Genomic DNA, 16,322 nt, shown 5'->3' with positions numbered 1-16,322 from the left:
TGAACGTACCTCCCACAATGAATCTGCTGAGCCATGGAGTGTGATGATGATGATGATAATAATATATAGAATTTTACATAAATACTCATGTTACAAGGAAATTATCAAAAGGTGTTGCACTTAATAAATGATGATCGCTGTCCAATTATACTAGTTTCTTCTGAGTTCTAACTCGTCCTTCAAAAATGCAGCTAGAGTTGCATTTTCAAAACACTTTGGGGGGGGGGGGGGGGGGGGACTAATTTTGAACCATAAAAATGAGGTTCAAAATTTATAAATAGTAAAATACTTGCTAATACTGTTCAATTTCAGACTGCATTGTAGCATTAGTTTCTGCCTAAATCTTGCAAAATTCTCAAGGTAGTATTTGTTTCTATGCATGATTTTGATTTTTCTCCAAAGGGATCACGTAGTTATTTTGAATATTTAAAAAAAATAAAAATCCTCTAATGTCTTTTATTTCCTATAGGAACTATGAGAGGCCATTAAGACCTATCTATCTTTTGGAGACTGAAAGGGGAAGGAAGAGTTCAATCTTCACCAGTAACCACCGATATCTGGCCCAAAATTATCACTAATTACACACTGCATCCAGTGAATGGAACGCATTACTGGAATATGTTGTTAAAGCGGAGAGCATTAAGGATTTTAAGATTCACTTTCATAAATATGTTGTCAGTTAAATGAACTTCCTATGGTGAGTCAGCTGACCCTATGGAGGGAGTGATGATAATATATATCAAATTTTATTGACATTTTTATGACTGTTCTGAATAGAACTGGGCATACAACTGTACAGTTATATGCCCAGTACTTTTTGGCCAGGATATTAACTAAAAATATGGTCTATAGCAGTCCTTCCAAGTCAAAATCCTGCTCTTCTCCTATTGTCTCATTCATTAAATTGTGGATTCTATTTTGAATAATGCCTGTGAAGATTTTATATCCATGACTTGGCAATGTTATAGGTCTATAATTTTCACACCTTCGTTAATTTGCCTTTCTGAGAATTGGTGTTATGATGCCTGTCTTCCAGTCATCTGGAATTTCACCAGTATATAGTATTTGGTTAAAAAAAAGTTCAAACAGGAAGTGATGGCTGCTATGCCACCATATTTCCACAGTTCAGTAGGAAGTTCATCATAACCAGGTGACTTAGATAAGTTCATTTGGTTTATTGCATTCAGATTTCTTTTATTATGAATGATGTTTTGTCTCTTTGTGTTTTTTCAGTCTTCATTCCTCCAGAAAAAAGTATCTGATAATATTCTTTATAATTTTTTTTAATTTACTGAATTGTTCCAGTTTCGATATTGTTTTTACCTTTCATTTTCAGTGGTCTGTTCTGAGGTGTGTTTGTTAATTCTTTTATAATTTCATATACAGTCTTGCTACCATTCATTTTATTAGCTTCCTCACACATTTTTGCTTTTTCTTCTAAGCATTTTTAGTAGATCTGCACATTCTATCTTTTTTTTTCCCCAGTCTTTTATGCTGTTGCTTATTTTCCTCTGTATTTTTTCTGTTCAGAGTATTTTTTAAGTGTGCTTAACATTTAAAACTGATAACTGATAACCAGATTCTTGGACTCTGCAAAGCTTTTGCAGAGTCCAAGAATCTGGTTATCAGTCCCTGTCAAATGAGTCTTCTCTTGACAGTTACAAAGCTTGCCACACTCCCGTTTGTTCTTTCCAGTCCTGTTTCAGTTCTCTGACAACACCTGGCAATTTTTGAGGCAGAGTCGCTTTATAACCTGATCTTGCCATGATGTAGACAGTGATCAGATCCAGTTTCCTTCACTTTCGACAGCAGCTGTATCACAGTAGATTAACTACAGGACACCCCATTAGATATTTCACAAGAGGAATAGCCTTCTCTATTCAAAGCTTAAATCACAGTTTTCTGCACATTGTTAACTGCATGCAACTAGCGATAGCGATCTAAGCAGTAAAATGTTAAAACTAGCTCTTGATGTCTATTTATAGCATAAAAAATTCTGAAAACAATAGCAACAACTATTACATTTTACAGAAATCCATGGGAATGATAAATGATGCAATACAATGATATATCTAACAATAAACCAATGAAAATTACCATTTAATTACTAAAAACTATATTTATGTAAGGTGATGTGGTTTCTATGACCTGAGTGTATGCTCTATATTTATATTTTATTTTCCAGTCCAAAAGATGGACTGGAAATAAAACAGGAATTGAATATTATGAAAAGATATTTGAAAAAAAAACTGTGAGAAAAATGAGTGGAGTAAACAGATGGCATCAATGCAGAAGCATACAAAAAATGAAGAAGATATTGGAAAGAGAACCTGACATCATCAATATCCAAGCAGATTGGAAAAGTAAAGGTAGAAAAACAAGTGTTTGATATAAGGAAAAAGACCAAGAGGAAGATTGGATGATATGGTGAATTATGTAGGTATAGTCTGCCCATAGTGGAGAGAACCATAGCTGGCAGAGTACCAAGAAGAGTCAATTCGTGTTGAAGAGGAGAAAAGAATAAGAGATGTATGAATTCATCACCAACAGGAGAAATCATGTGCATGTAAAATTTTCTGACTGTTATACAAGCAAAATAGTTATCACTTTAAAAATGAGAATGTTCATAAAAGAAAAGCTAATTTTCTGGTGTAATAATAAATACTCATCCCATGAAAAAAAACTGATTACCCTATTATCAGAATGGATTAGACTTCTTCTGCCATGCACAGAAGTATAGACGGTTCTCTTATCTGTAGTCGAAGTATAGTACTACTTAAGAAGACTGAAATGCAAGATTTGACAATATTGGAGATTAAACAAATGCTAAATACATTTTGAAGAAAATTGTTGATAGCTTCATGTAAATCTAATTATGTAGTACACTAATAATATTCTGAATGCCACATGAGAGTACTTAATAGAAAGTGATCATGGTAATACTAAAATTGTACATTATTCTCAATAAATTGTCCTGTTTAGCTGCTGGAACTCTCGAGGCATTTAGCGGTTTGAAAATGCACAGAGAACACATTAAGGAATGATGCAAATAAAACAGCTTGTTAGTTTTTACTTGTGCTAAGGTATCTGTTGAATCTCTTATTTGTTAAATTTATTATTATTGTTATTTTCTTTTTTTATATCAAATCCATGCACAAAAGGTCACAAGACGTATAGCATATCAGTGCCATGAGTGAGAAAATGTCATGCTGTGTGTGTGTGTGTGTGTGTGTGTGAGGATAACAGTTTACGATGATTAAACTGACACATTACTTGCACAAGAATGAATGCATTTTCATCACTACGGGCCTGAAGTATGGTTCAAGAAAAAGAGTTCATTATTAATATTGAATGCTGTATAAAGTTAATTTCACTCAATTGAGTCATGGAAAAATCAGTGTAGAAATTTTGGAGTGATGCTTTTCGATGCTTGTTTCACCATTCTTTGCAATTTCTCTCTGTCCTTTGCCAGTTGACTCATGCAAAGACTTTTCACAACACTCATCTACATTATCTACATCCTCTCACCTTGCCCAGCCCCTTCTATTTATACCACCCATTGTACCGAGCATCAAGGTTTTGATCTTTCTATTGTTATCATTTCTGCAAATATGTCCAAAAAACTTTAGTTCTTTTTTTGCTTGTTTAATGATTTTCTATATTTGATATGGTCAAAACGTATGAACTAACTGCCATATGATTAGTGAAAAACTCTACATCTTGCTACACCTGTGTCACCATCACAAGACACTGTGGTACTAATAGATGATGACCTTCCAAATTTAAAAAAATCAACATCATCAAATTCCTGCCATGTACCCTCAAGGGTATGATAGTACCACATGAAAAATTTACATCATTACTAACTTCCTATCTACAATTTTCCTCCAAATCAGTCTGTTACTTGTCAAGACTCCAACATTACCAGATCTTATATTTCTATCGTCTAAGGCACTTTGTACCGTATCAATCCACCTATATCTTGGTCTTCCTCTGGGTCGTTTTCCTGCCAACTTGGCAGAGAACACTTGTTTTGCTAATCTTTTCTTGCCAATTCTTGTTGAAAGTGACCATACCTGAGATTAGCTCTGCCAACGCATTCCTGGATGCTGACAATGTCAAGTTCTTTCCTAATATCCTTGTTTTTAATATGATATTGCCATTGATGCGATCTGTTCGTGCCTCTAATCTTTCTCAGGACTCTCACATCTGCGGTCTCTAGTCTTTGGTCAAGTGTTTTACTTCTGACCCAGCTCTCAGATCCATAAGTTAAAACTGGTTTTAAACATTGTCTTGTATACAGCTAATTTAGTGTTCCGACTAATTTCTTTCTTATTCCATATGAATTTATTCAATTGACTTCCTACCATACCATCTTTGTTGATTCTGTTGTCTATTTCCATATTTAATTTACCATCTTCACTAAAAATTGTGCCTAAGTAGCTGAAATGTTTTACTTGTTCCATAGGTTCTCCATTCACAACAGTTGACATCTTCAATGATTCTGCCTATTTTCATTGTCTTTGTCTTTTTAATGCTGACTTTCATACCATATATATTACAAAAGTTATTCAATTTAGTCAAGGAATCTTGCAGACTTGTAGCACGTTTATTTAAAAGTACAACATCGTCCGCATAAAGCAAAGAGCTGACACTAACATCTCCAATTTTGATATCATGTTTAATACAACTTTCCTTCATAATGTGATCCATATCGTCGTCGTCCGGTAGCATCCTCTAGCAAGAGGGTTGCAGCAGATGAGCAGCTCTTCTCCATTTCTCTCTGTCTGTTGCTTCCATCATTCTTAAACCAGTCCATTCCAAGATGTCATTAAACCACTCTCTAGTTGGTCTTCCACGTCTTCTCTTCCCCTCAACTTTCCCTTGCAATATAGTTCTTGTCAGGTGTCCCGAAGAACCTCTCAAAAGATGTCCTGCAAATCTAGTTTTTCTTTGCATAATATTCTTTAACAGTGTTCTTTCCATCCCAACTTGTCTTAAAACTTCTTCATTTGATATTCTTTCTGTATAGCTAATCTTTTCCATCTTTCTATAACACCACATTTCCAATGCATTAATTTTTTCCATATCTCTCTTTCTTAGTATCCATGACTCAGTTCCATAACTTGCAATACTCCAAAATATTGTTGCTTTAACTATTGCAATTCTAACGCCTATTTTAGTGTTTCTGTTTATTAAAATTCTCTTCATTTCCATAAATGCTGATTTAGCATCGCCTATTCTATTTCTAATGTCCATCTCTGAAGTTCCTTTCTCTGAGATCCAGCTACCTAAATATTGAAATCTTTCCACTTCTTCTAAAATCTTTCCTCCACATCTTATTTTTATATTATCTCTGATCCATATAGATAATGAATAACAGAGGGGATAATGTACATCCTTGTCTCACACCAGATTTAACATTAAACCATCTTCTTGAACTTCCTTCAATTTTAACTGCTTACAAATCAAATAAAGACTAAGGTATTGCTTGATATAATGCCCCATTGACACCATATAACTGTAGCATATTGAATAGCTTCTCTCTTGGCACCTTGTCATATGCCTTTTCCAAATCAACAAAACTTAAATACAGATCTTTGTTATATTCCCATGCTTTCTCCATTATTTGTCGTAATGTGAAGATCTGATCATGACATCCTATATTTGACCTGAATCCAGCTTGTTCTTCACCAAGCTTTTCTTCCACAATTCTTCTCAACCATTTTTCAAGTATACTTGCATATCTCTTACTAGGAACACTCAGTAGGGATATACCTCTGTAATTCTCAGATTCAGTTTTTTTTCCCTTTTTATATATTGGCACTATGAGAGCTCTACTCCAATCATCGGGAATTTGTCCCTCTGTACAGGCATTCTGAACTATGCAATGCAGTGCAGCCACTGTAAGACTTTTATACCACCATACTTCAGCATTTCTGGTCGAATATCATCTACTCCTGCTGCCTTGCCACATTTCAAGCCTTTGATGGCTTTTTCTACTTCAAGTATGGATATGTATTACTGACTGCATGCCTGGTCAGTGTTTTTTGCCACTGTGCTGTCATCATTCCTTGTTTCATTTAGCAGTTTTTCGAAGAAATTACTCCATACTTCAAGGATATCTTTTTCTCCTGTTTTCATGTCACCTTTATCATCTCTAACTGCTTTTACAGCACTCTTTCCTCCATTCCTAAGCATCTTCAACAACCTCCAGAATATTTTACCACCTTATTGATATTTATTTTCTATGTTCTTGCCAAAGTCCTCCCATTTAGCTAGTTTTACACACTGTTTAGCTTTCTTACATTTGTCTCTGTATTCTCTAAGAGCACAAGCTGACTTATTTGCCAGGAACTTATGATATGCTTTCTTCTTTTCCTTCACTGCCTCTTGTACATGCTGGTGTCCTGCACCAGGGAGAAAACATCACTATCATCAATAACATAGTCAATGAGACTTTTCTTATTCCTTGCCACTTCTGTCCATGTGAATTTGTGCACATTTTTATGTTGGAACATGGTGTTAGTAATAACCAGTCCATGTCCTGGGCAGAAATCCAACAGATATTGCCATTATTATTAGCTTTGCTCTTTTCTCCAAATTTTCCCAAAATATTTTTGTATGTCTCACAGTCATTTCCTACTCTACTATTTAGATCCCCAACAAGGACTAACTTTTTCCTTTTTCACTGTGTCAGTTGCTTTTTCTAAAGTCTCAAAAAATTCTTCCACTTCTACCTTAGTAGAACCTTCTGTGGAACCACAGGCACAAATAAGTCTGATTGTCCAGTTCCCCATTCTGATATTTGACCAAATCACTCTACTCGACACTGCATGCCATTCAAGAAGATGAGCCTCATATTTTGTGTTGAATACTATGGCTACTCCTTCTTTTCCTTGATTGTCATTGCCCGAATATAACATTTTGCATTTATTGCTCAGAAAGATCTCACCAGTTTTTGTCTTTTTTGTTTCAGTCACCCTATTATGTCGATCTGGTACTTATCTAATTCCTCAGCTAGCTCCATTTCTTTGCCATTCAGGCTTCTTATGTTGATAGTACCAATCTTTAACTCTGGTGATGTTGAGTTGGGGTGTGTTTTCAGATTTGTTCCAGTAGCTGACTTTTCGCTGTTCGTCCTGGTTCCCTGGCGAAAACAGCGGGATTCTTGTTTAACCGGGCGATGCCCTAGCCAGCATGAAATTTTGTCATGTTGTACCATATTTTTTTTATTTTGGTTTAACCAATAAGAATACAATTTGGTCGGCTAAATCCCAAATTGCCAGCCCATCCTCGTTCGTTCAGTATCAAAGTAGATACCCAACAGGGTGCACCACAAGAAGGTGATGATTGGACATTAGGTCAGATGCGCTGGTCGGTTCTCTGCATTCCTTTAAAGGCTATGTGGAGGTTTCCTCTCAGTCATACAGCTTTGACCCTTAAGCACCTAATAAAAAAAAAAATAATAAAAAAAATAAAAAACATCATATGGCAGTAACAAATCCCATTCCCTGTCTTGAAATATGAAACAATGTTTTTATTTCTATTGCCAAGAACAGGATTGTTTTTTCACAGAGCTAATAAGCGTTGAAGAAAAATATCCAGGCAGTTCAGATGGTTATCTAGAAGAATTCAAATCACTAACATTCTCCTTTGAACAAGAGAATTAATCATGCTACTAAAGATTTGAACTCATCTGAAGAGAAAATTTAAATGCTTCAAGTCTTTTCTTATAAACTTGAACTCATTAGCTCAAGGAATAATCATTTATTATGTTTTTGGAAACAGAACTAAAAACTTAGTGCAAAGCAATGAAGTTCAAGAAAAGCAAATTTTTAAAGCAATGAAGTTAATAAGGCAAAAAAATCACTTGTTTGTGGCTTCTTCCAAAACCATTTTATGTGAGACTCCCACATGAAAAACCGTGTTTTGAAATCCAAAAAAGGTTTGTCAACCTATAGTAAGTTAGCACTGTAAATGGACTAAGGATTTCATTCTTTTTTTATTTTGTTTTATATAATCCAGAAATCCTGTCCCAGAGACCAGACAGGGAAAATTTTCAAGCTTCATGCCTCCAATAAGCAGGGTAGTGGTCATCTCACATTGGGTGATGAACATCATCTAAAGACAATCACAAACACCTTAGCCCATCATCAGTGGTGAGCTATGGAAATTTTAACAAAGGGCTTGCATCGTCGAGCAAAAAAAAAGCCGTATTTCACACAAAAACTTATTAATACAGCTTGTGTACAAATGATAATTAAAAAGTATGAGGGGACAATCAACCTGTAAATTTTTAAACAAATATTTCATGATCTAAACATGAAATATTTGCACACAATCATCTGTGTTAATTTATCTTACATAAAAAAAACATTTTTTAACTATCAAAATATAATAAGAATAAAATCTTTTATAATGGCACATATGCGATTATAAACATTTTTTATAAACAAAATAAATTTGTTTTGTTTGCGCTAGAAGTTTTTATGACAAACAATCTATAAATAATAAATAAATATTATCTAAACACAATAACATTGACTCTTTCTTTTAAGGTTACATGGTGATCAGCATTCATATTTATTAAATTAGGGAAACAAAACACACATGTTAAAAAGATTATTTTACTGATTAATAATAAAATAATAACTTTACGTTTCGACCCCTGTACTGAGGTCATCTTCAGAAGGATACATTCAGAAGTATAAGAACAAGCTACATGCTGTTGCACTCTTATTGTAGTTTTTATTTTATTTTTGTTTATTTATTTATTTATTTATTTTTTCACTAGAGGGCAGGCTAAGAAAAAAGATTAGTTAACAACGTAGATGTAATTTACTTGTATAGAGTGCAACAGCATGTAGCTTGTTCTTATACTTCTGAATGTATCCTTCTGAAGATGACCTCAATACAGGGGTCGAAACGTAAACTTATTATTTTATTATTAATCAGTAAAAGAATCTTTTTAACATGTGTGTTTTGTTTCCCTAATTTAATAAATATGAACAATAATATTGAAATATGTTATATTTCTCTTTTGTTTTTATACTTCAAGTGAAAATTGTTGACAGGGTCAATGGTACCAATCAAGGGACATTATTTTATAGTCCTATTTATTTATATGTGATTACCAAAAGTGAATTCTTATTTGTAAAATGGTAATAACAGTAACTATAATATTTTATTTAATAAAATCACTTTGTTAGGTTAAGTGGAGGGTTAAGCAACAAACTCGTATGAGTTTGTTGCTTAACCCTCCTACTGGCCAAGGTGGATGAAATAGACAGACCACCACTGTATTTTTCGTGGATCAAAACTTCACCGGCTTTCTATCTTTTATCAAGTATTTACCCTCTTCCGCCGTTAATTAATCCCTTAACAGAGATTTTAGAGCCATTAGCGGATTAATTGTGGTGGAGGACTTTTGTGTCACTTGCCTTTCCATGTGCAGTATTACTTGGAATTTCATTTTACTGTACTAGGATGGTTTTTTTTTTTTTTTTGTGCACACTTTATTTATTGTGTCTTTTTCCAAAAATAAAAATGAGTTTCACATCTGCCAAAATAAATAATCAATCCTGAAATGACCAGATCAGCCTTTGCAATGAATATATTTTAGTAATAGCAAATTTTCTTCACTTTACTGACAATATAGATTTTTTTTTGCAAATTTTCAAATGTTTGTTTGCATTTAAAATATTTTGTGAAATATTTATATTTTTAAATAACATTCAGTGAAATAAATATGACATTTTGCTTGCTTTCTTTGCAAAATACCTTTATATGGATTCATTTCAATTTTAGGAAATAATTTTTTTTTATGAACAACAAATGATTATAAACTGCATTACTCGGTTTCCGATTGTGTCTTTTTTAGTATCAAAAATCTATATCAAATCAGACTCTTCGGCATCTTTTTTTGCTTAAAATTGCAACAGATTTTTTTTTTTTTTTTTTTTTTTTTTGTAGGATGCATATTACTATAATATACAGTGCTTAACCACTGTAGATATGTTGAAAATATAATAAGAAAGATATCCTGTATGGAATGATTCAAAATTTATGCTCATTTTTAAGATATTTTACTGCAACTCTCCTCTACTGGAACTCAGTTACATAACTACTTTAAATTTCTACTGGTTTGAAAGCTTTCAGACGGTATTCAAAATCTCTTATTTCAGTTTACCGTTTTGACAAAAGAAGTAAAACAATAATATTGTTGTATATTCGAAGCTTCTAATTCTGTACTCTTTCTTTGCATCTGAAATCAGCTGTTCAGCGGTCTGCTGAAATTATTCTAAGATTTATAAATACTATGTTATATTTTAAATATGTAAAACGCTTTATGCAAACTACACAAAAGAAAGTTCAGTTGTGTTATTTTTGTTTCTTTTTCTTTTTTTTTTTTTTTTTTAAATTCTAAATATTACTACTTCTACTACTGCTGGTTGCTATTTCTTAAATGTCTTAGAAATGCTCGACAATAATCCTGTTAGCTGGAGGAAAAGCTAAAGTCTTAGATTATTCTTACTTCTTTTGAGAAACACAAGAGAAAAAGTTTCCGAGATTCACACTAAATTGCTTCAAGCAAGAATGTCTTGTTTGATTTTCAGTTGTTCAGACATCCTAACACAGAAAAACTGGCATTTTTTTTTACAGGCTGATGCAGTATTTATGCCAAAATTGATTTCTTTATTTATAGTGATCAGTTTCACTTTTATTATTGAAAAATTCTAAATTATTTGATACAATTATCTTGAAAAAAGGATTTCAATTTTTTAAGAGAAAAGGCGCATGTGTTACATAATCATTTATTTTAAGGATTGAGGGAGAGGGACCTATTCAATCTGCAGGCAATTGTTAAAAACGTAAATCACTTCGGGAACATGTGCATGCAGTTTAGTGTAAAATAGTAGCAAAAGTTTAACTACTTCTATAAGGTCACTTATCTAAACTAGAAGAAAATGTCATTATATCTGCTGATGTTAGAATTCTTGCATAAATATTTTTTCTGGCATGAATTCTCTATCAGCTATAATGTAATTAATTTACAGATTTTTGCACTCTTATATTGACAAACAAAATATGTGCAGTATAAGAAAAAAACAGATAATAATAGAAGAAAAATATGTAATATTTTCTTTTTCATTGGGTGAATTTACAATGTTCTTTCTTTGTGTTTTGAAATGAAAGTGCAAATGATTATTTTCTTACCATTTTTTCCAATAGCAAATCTGCAATAATTATACGAGTGACATTTTATCGTTTTTCTCCCACAGGAGAAAAGAAATACAATAATATTGTTCAATCTGTCAAACTTTATTATTGTAGGAGAAATTTTTATTATCAAACTTTGCTGTTTTGTAATAAAAAAATATTATTCGTGCTACTTTGAAAATTTCTAATCTGTGGCACCCACTGATATGAAAATTTAATAGACAAAGTTTCGGCAAATGTATTCTTATTTGCATTAGGCGAGACTGTGGTACACAGAATGTTTCAAAAATTAAGAAATGAAACATCTCAGAGAATGATTTTTACCCTACTATTCAGAATTGTTTAGAATATAATTAAGGTATTATATATATATATATATATATATATATATATTGTTGTAATTAGGATTGACTCGGGATGTATACATTTATAAAATTAAAATTTAACTGACTAGAACCCGAGAAAGTATAACAAAAAACTTTAATAAATCATGACTAGTTTCATCGGTGTCCCGACTTCTTCAGGTGAGTAAGAAATAACATAAGACTTATAAAAATAACAAGTTAAAGAACATGGACTTTCCAGCTTAATAAAAAGAAGCAGAATATATATATTCTAATATTCCTTTCTGCCCAGTAATAAGCTGTAAGATAACGGAAATTACCAACTCCCCCCCACTGGGAACCAGATCAAAAGAACATGCCCAGCAGGCAGCACACTAAAGTGCCTCCTGCAATAACTAAATATTTTACAGGCAGAAATTCCTTGTTTTGTTTTTCAATCCTTCTGATTGATTAGCAGACATTTTAAACATATTATTCTCATTTGAAAGCCAAACGGCTATTTTTCTGGCATCCTTAATAATAATTAAAGGGATACAAATCATTTGTTGTTCAACTGCCAGTAAGCAAAACTCTAAGATCGAGAACTACGAATCTATGAGTTTCACATATACCGAAAAACTATCGGCGAATCCAAGTGTAAATGACCACTTGGTAGTACAACACCAAGGCAACACGAAGCAAAGGTGGAGCAAAGGTGTTTTTCAATCCTTCTGATTGATTAGCAGACATTTTAAACATATTATTCTCATTTGAAAGCCAAACGGCTATTTTTCTGGCATCCTTAATAATAATTAAAGGGATACAAATCATTTGTTGTTCAACTGCCAGTAAGCAAAACTCTAAGATCGAGAACTACGAATCTATGAGTTTCACATATACCGAAAAACTATCGGCGAATCCAAGTGTAAATGACCACTTGGTAGTACAACACCAAGGCAACACGAAGCAAAGGTGGAGCAAGATCCCTCACTATCCTTGATATTTTCTCATAATGTAAAAACACAGTCCCTAGGGGATGTAATACTGTAATTACATTATGAGGAGAGGTCACTACCCAGACCGGTTTCAACCTTTTCACTTAAAAAACACAGCTCCTAGGGGACGCAATACTGTAATTACATTATGAGGAGAGGTCACTACCCAGACCGGTTTCAACCTTTTTTGAGGTCTCATCAGTGAGTAGGTAGACCTGGAAGATAACAAAGTTTAAGTGAAAAGAACTTACATACCTTTACTTTACTATAGAAAAATAGCTGTTTGGCTTTCAATTTATGTTATAATATACAAACACACCTTTATGGCATTCGTATAGTAAAGGTATGTAAGTTCTTTTCACTTAAACCTTGTTATCTCCTCATAATGTAATTACAGTATTACATCCCCTAGGGGGCTGTGTTTTTACATTATGAGAAAATATCAAGGATAGTGACTTGCTCCACCTTTGCTTCGAGTTACCTTGGTGTTGTACTACCAAGTGGTCATTTACACTTGGATTCGCCAATAGTTTTTCGGTATATATGAAACTCATAGATTCATAGTTCTCGATCTTAGAGTTTTGCTTACTGGCAGTTGAACAAGGGATTTGTATCCCCTTAATTATATTATTCTGATATTGCATTTGTAGGATGACAGTGTTTTTAAATATTAATTTCCCCTATTAGCCAATATCACATAACTTCCTGATTTATAATAATCAGGAAATAATATGTATATTTTCTGATTTATAATTTGCTAATTTATAATAAACAAAACCTAGTTTCTGTGTCGAAAAATTAAATGCTATATGGAACAATTACTATGGAAAAATAAGGAATTAAATAAAAACTGTACCTATGTGTTTCATAACTGTTTTCGGATGTGTGGTAGTGTAGCAGCGGGAGGGGTGTGTGTGTGTGTGTGTGTGTGTGTGTGTGTAAAACTATCAAAGTCGAAATAAAGTTCATTTCTATTGTGAAAATATGAAATTTCACATTTGATGCATGCACATATACATATTTACATAAAAGTATCGCTTACTTTAAAATTGGAGCAAAATATATAAACTAGCAGAAAATATATACATATCAATTTAAATATTATTATTATTATTATTATTATTATTTATTATTATGATTATTTCGGGCTACTCCAGGGAGTCCTTAGACTCATTGAGGGAGGCCCTAAACATCATGTCCACACAACTATATGACATTCTCACAGTATCTATCATACCTTGCCTTGAACTCGCTCACTGTCATAGCACCCACAACAGACTCAGGCAGCTTATTCCACTCATTTACCACTCTAAAAGTAAAGAACCCAGCTCTAACACCACTGCTAACCACACTCTTGTCCAGCTTCCATAGGTGTCCCCTAGTTCTCCCACCACCAGTCCTGATCTCAAAAATATCCTCTGAATTAATCTTATAGAATCCTTTTAGCAATTTGAATGTCTCAATAATATCTCCCCTTTTCTGCCTATCAACCAGTTTCTGCAACCCACAAATCTTCAATCTGTTCTCATATGGTTCATTCCATAGACCTGCTATCATCTTAGTCACTCGCCTCTGGATCCTCTCCACCTCCTTCCCATCAAGAAGGAACCGAGGTGACCAAATCTGGGCACAGTAGTCAAGATGAGGTCTTATTAAAGCTCGGTACAGAGGTACAATAACTTGCTTGTCTCTGCTCGTTAAGGTATTTTTCAACAACCAAGTGAGTTGATGAGCTGATTTAGCTACTTTCGCAATGTGCCCCCTTCATCTGCCTATCCGTTTATTTAAAATAATAACCGTTTATTTCGTATTGTAAAGATCAATTATACAGGGAAACCAACAAGGTGAAAGTTCAAAGAACAGTAGATTACGATATTTTGAAGAAAAAAAAAAAATAGTGATATTATTAAATAATTGCATATTATTCTCTATAAAGCAAAATCATTGAGGAATAATTCGCAGATTTCCTTCAGGAAATTTCCGAATTATTCTTTGAAATATGATTTTGAACCAAGATAACATAATCTAGAACATCGTTTTTTTTTTTTAAATAATATTTCAAATAATTGTCATGAATTAATTTCTTTGAAAGCAAAGAAAATGTTCTGTCGAGTAAGCGATTAGACAAAATTAGCACAAAAATATTAAACATAGTTCTCCAAGGTAATGCAATATTTAAGTGAAGAAAGCATGCCAGGATTTTGTCCTGGAATTTAAAACTGAACAATAAAAAGAGAAAATAAAAATAATTTCTATATTTTTAGTCTCTATAATATAACTAAGAGTCCAGTTGACCACCATAAAACAAGGAACTGTGTTTCTTGTTATAGAGAACTGAGACTCAGCTTCACGAGACAATCTGTTTAAGTGTTCTCTACAGCAGCGCTTTCCAAACTTGGGCCGCAGCCCCCTTGGGGGCTTTAGGTTTTGTTGAGGGGGGGCCGTGAAATAACGAAAACAAATTGAAAATGTTTTAAGACCAAGTAGATTTTTTTAAACTTAAAAGAAACGTATTTAATTTTTATTATTTCTTATATTTTAATGGAAAAAAAAATCACACACATTAGTGCGGGTTCACAAATTTTGCTTCCTGTGTATTTCGGCGCTTAATGAATATTAGTAAATATATGATTATTCATATAAGTTTCATTTCAAAGCAGAAATCTAAGAATTGCATTTCAAATATTTCTCCTGATATTGACTTTTTGTGTAGCAGTATTGAAACACATCCATCACATTAAATTGTTATTAAACTTCTTTTATGTTTTTAATTCTTTCTTTATAACTAATCATTTTACGTTTCATGTGCTTGTACTACAAATGTATGATAACAATATATCTGTCTGTATAACAATATGAGATGATATGCCATGGCAACTGTGTATGCAAGATGCTAAAAATGTAATATTTGCATTTGATTTTTGCAATATTCGCCGTGTATGTTTTGTATTGAATAGAAATATAATAAATATTATAATAATATGTGTATATATTATGATTTTTTTTCGAGGGGGGCCGTGAAATATTTAATTTTTCCAAAGGGGGGCCCTGACATCCAGAAAGCACTGCTCCACAGCATGAAGGATTATCACACCTTCTAAAGGAGAGAAGCAGCCATATTGGACTTCTTATCCAAGTTCTTTCAAGGGTGTATTGAATTGTATCCAGATTTAGCTCGACGTATATATACGTCCTGGCCGGTTGGAGGGTTAATATATTTCAAAAAATTATGTTTTTTTTTTTTTTTTGAAAAACTACAAGGGACTCACAAATTTGAGAAAAATTTAACATTGGGCTCAGTCGAGCCCCTTATAGCTCACCACAGCCCATTATGGAATTAGAACCCACAGACTGTTGGTTTTGTTGTATAACAATAACAAGAAGTTTTTCCACACTCCGTATTAAGAATAATATGGTCTTTCTAAAAAAGAATTTACAGCAGAAAGAAAGAACATAAAATCTCACTGATCTGAGCATGATACTCTTGCTAGCAGTGCATATTAAACTGGGTCTGATGAGAAACTGTCAGAACAATGAACAAAAAGAAACCTACATTTCAGTAGCTAACAGCAAGATTTCCAGATGCTAAACTAAGGAAAGGTGCATTTGGTGAACTCTGAGTCAATTCAGCAAATGCTCATTGTATGTCGTATGTTAAGCTTTCGCACAGGTCTACACATTCCACATATGAATGTGTAGGCCTGCGGAATAGGTTGGTTGCTCCTTATTCCCAGTAGTATTCCTTGTTGTCAAAGCATGTGTTCACGGGGCTGGTTTGTCT

The 16,322-nt window shown here is 33.2% G+C and overlaps 1 protein-coding gene across 2 annotated transcripts in view; it reads right to left on the bottom strand.

The window, feature by feature from the left end:
* Nucleotides 1–16,322, bottom strand: part of Rrp5 (Ribosomal RNA Processing 5) — a 681,802-nt gene that overhangs the window by 348,245 nt on the left and 317,235 nt on the right. The gene's annotated exons all lie outside the window — the stretch shown is intronic.

Source organism: Typopeltis vanoorti, chromosome 5 (assembly GCF_054136105.1).
Source record: "Typopeltis vanoorti isolate ZY-2024b chromosome 5, IOZ_Tvanoo_1.0, whole genome shotgun sequence".
Lineage (NCBI taxonomy): Eukaryota > Metazoa > Arthropoda > Arachnida > Uropygi > Thelyphonidae > Typopeltis > Typopeltis vanoorti.
The sequence above is the reverse complement of the archived record's forward strand: the minus strand, read 5'-3'. Positions and strand labels throughout refer to the sequence as shown.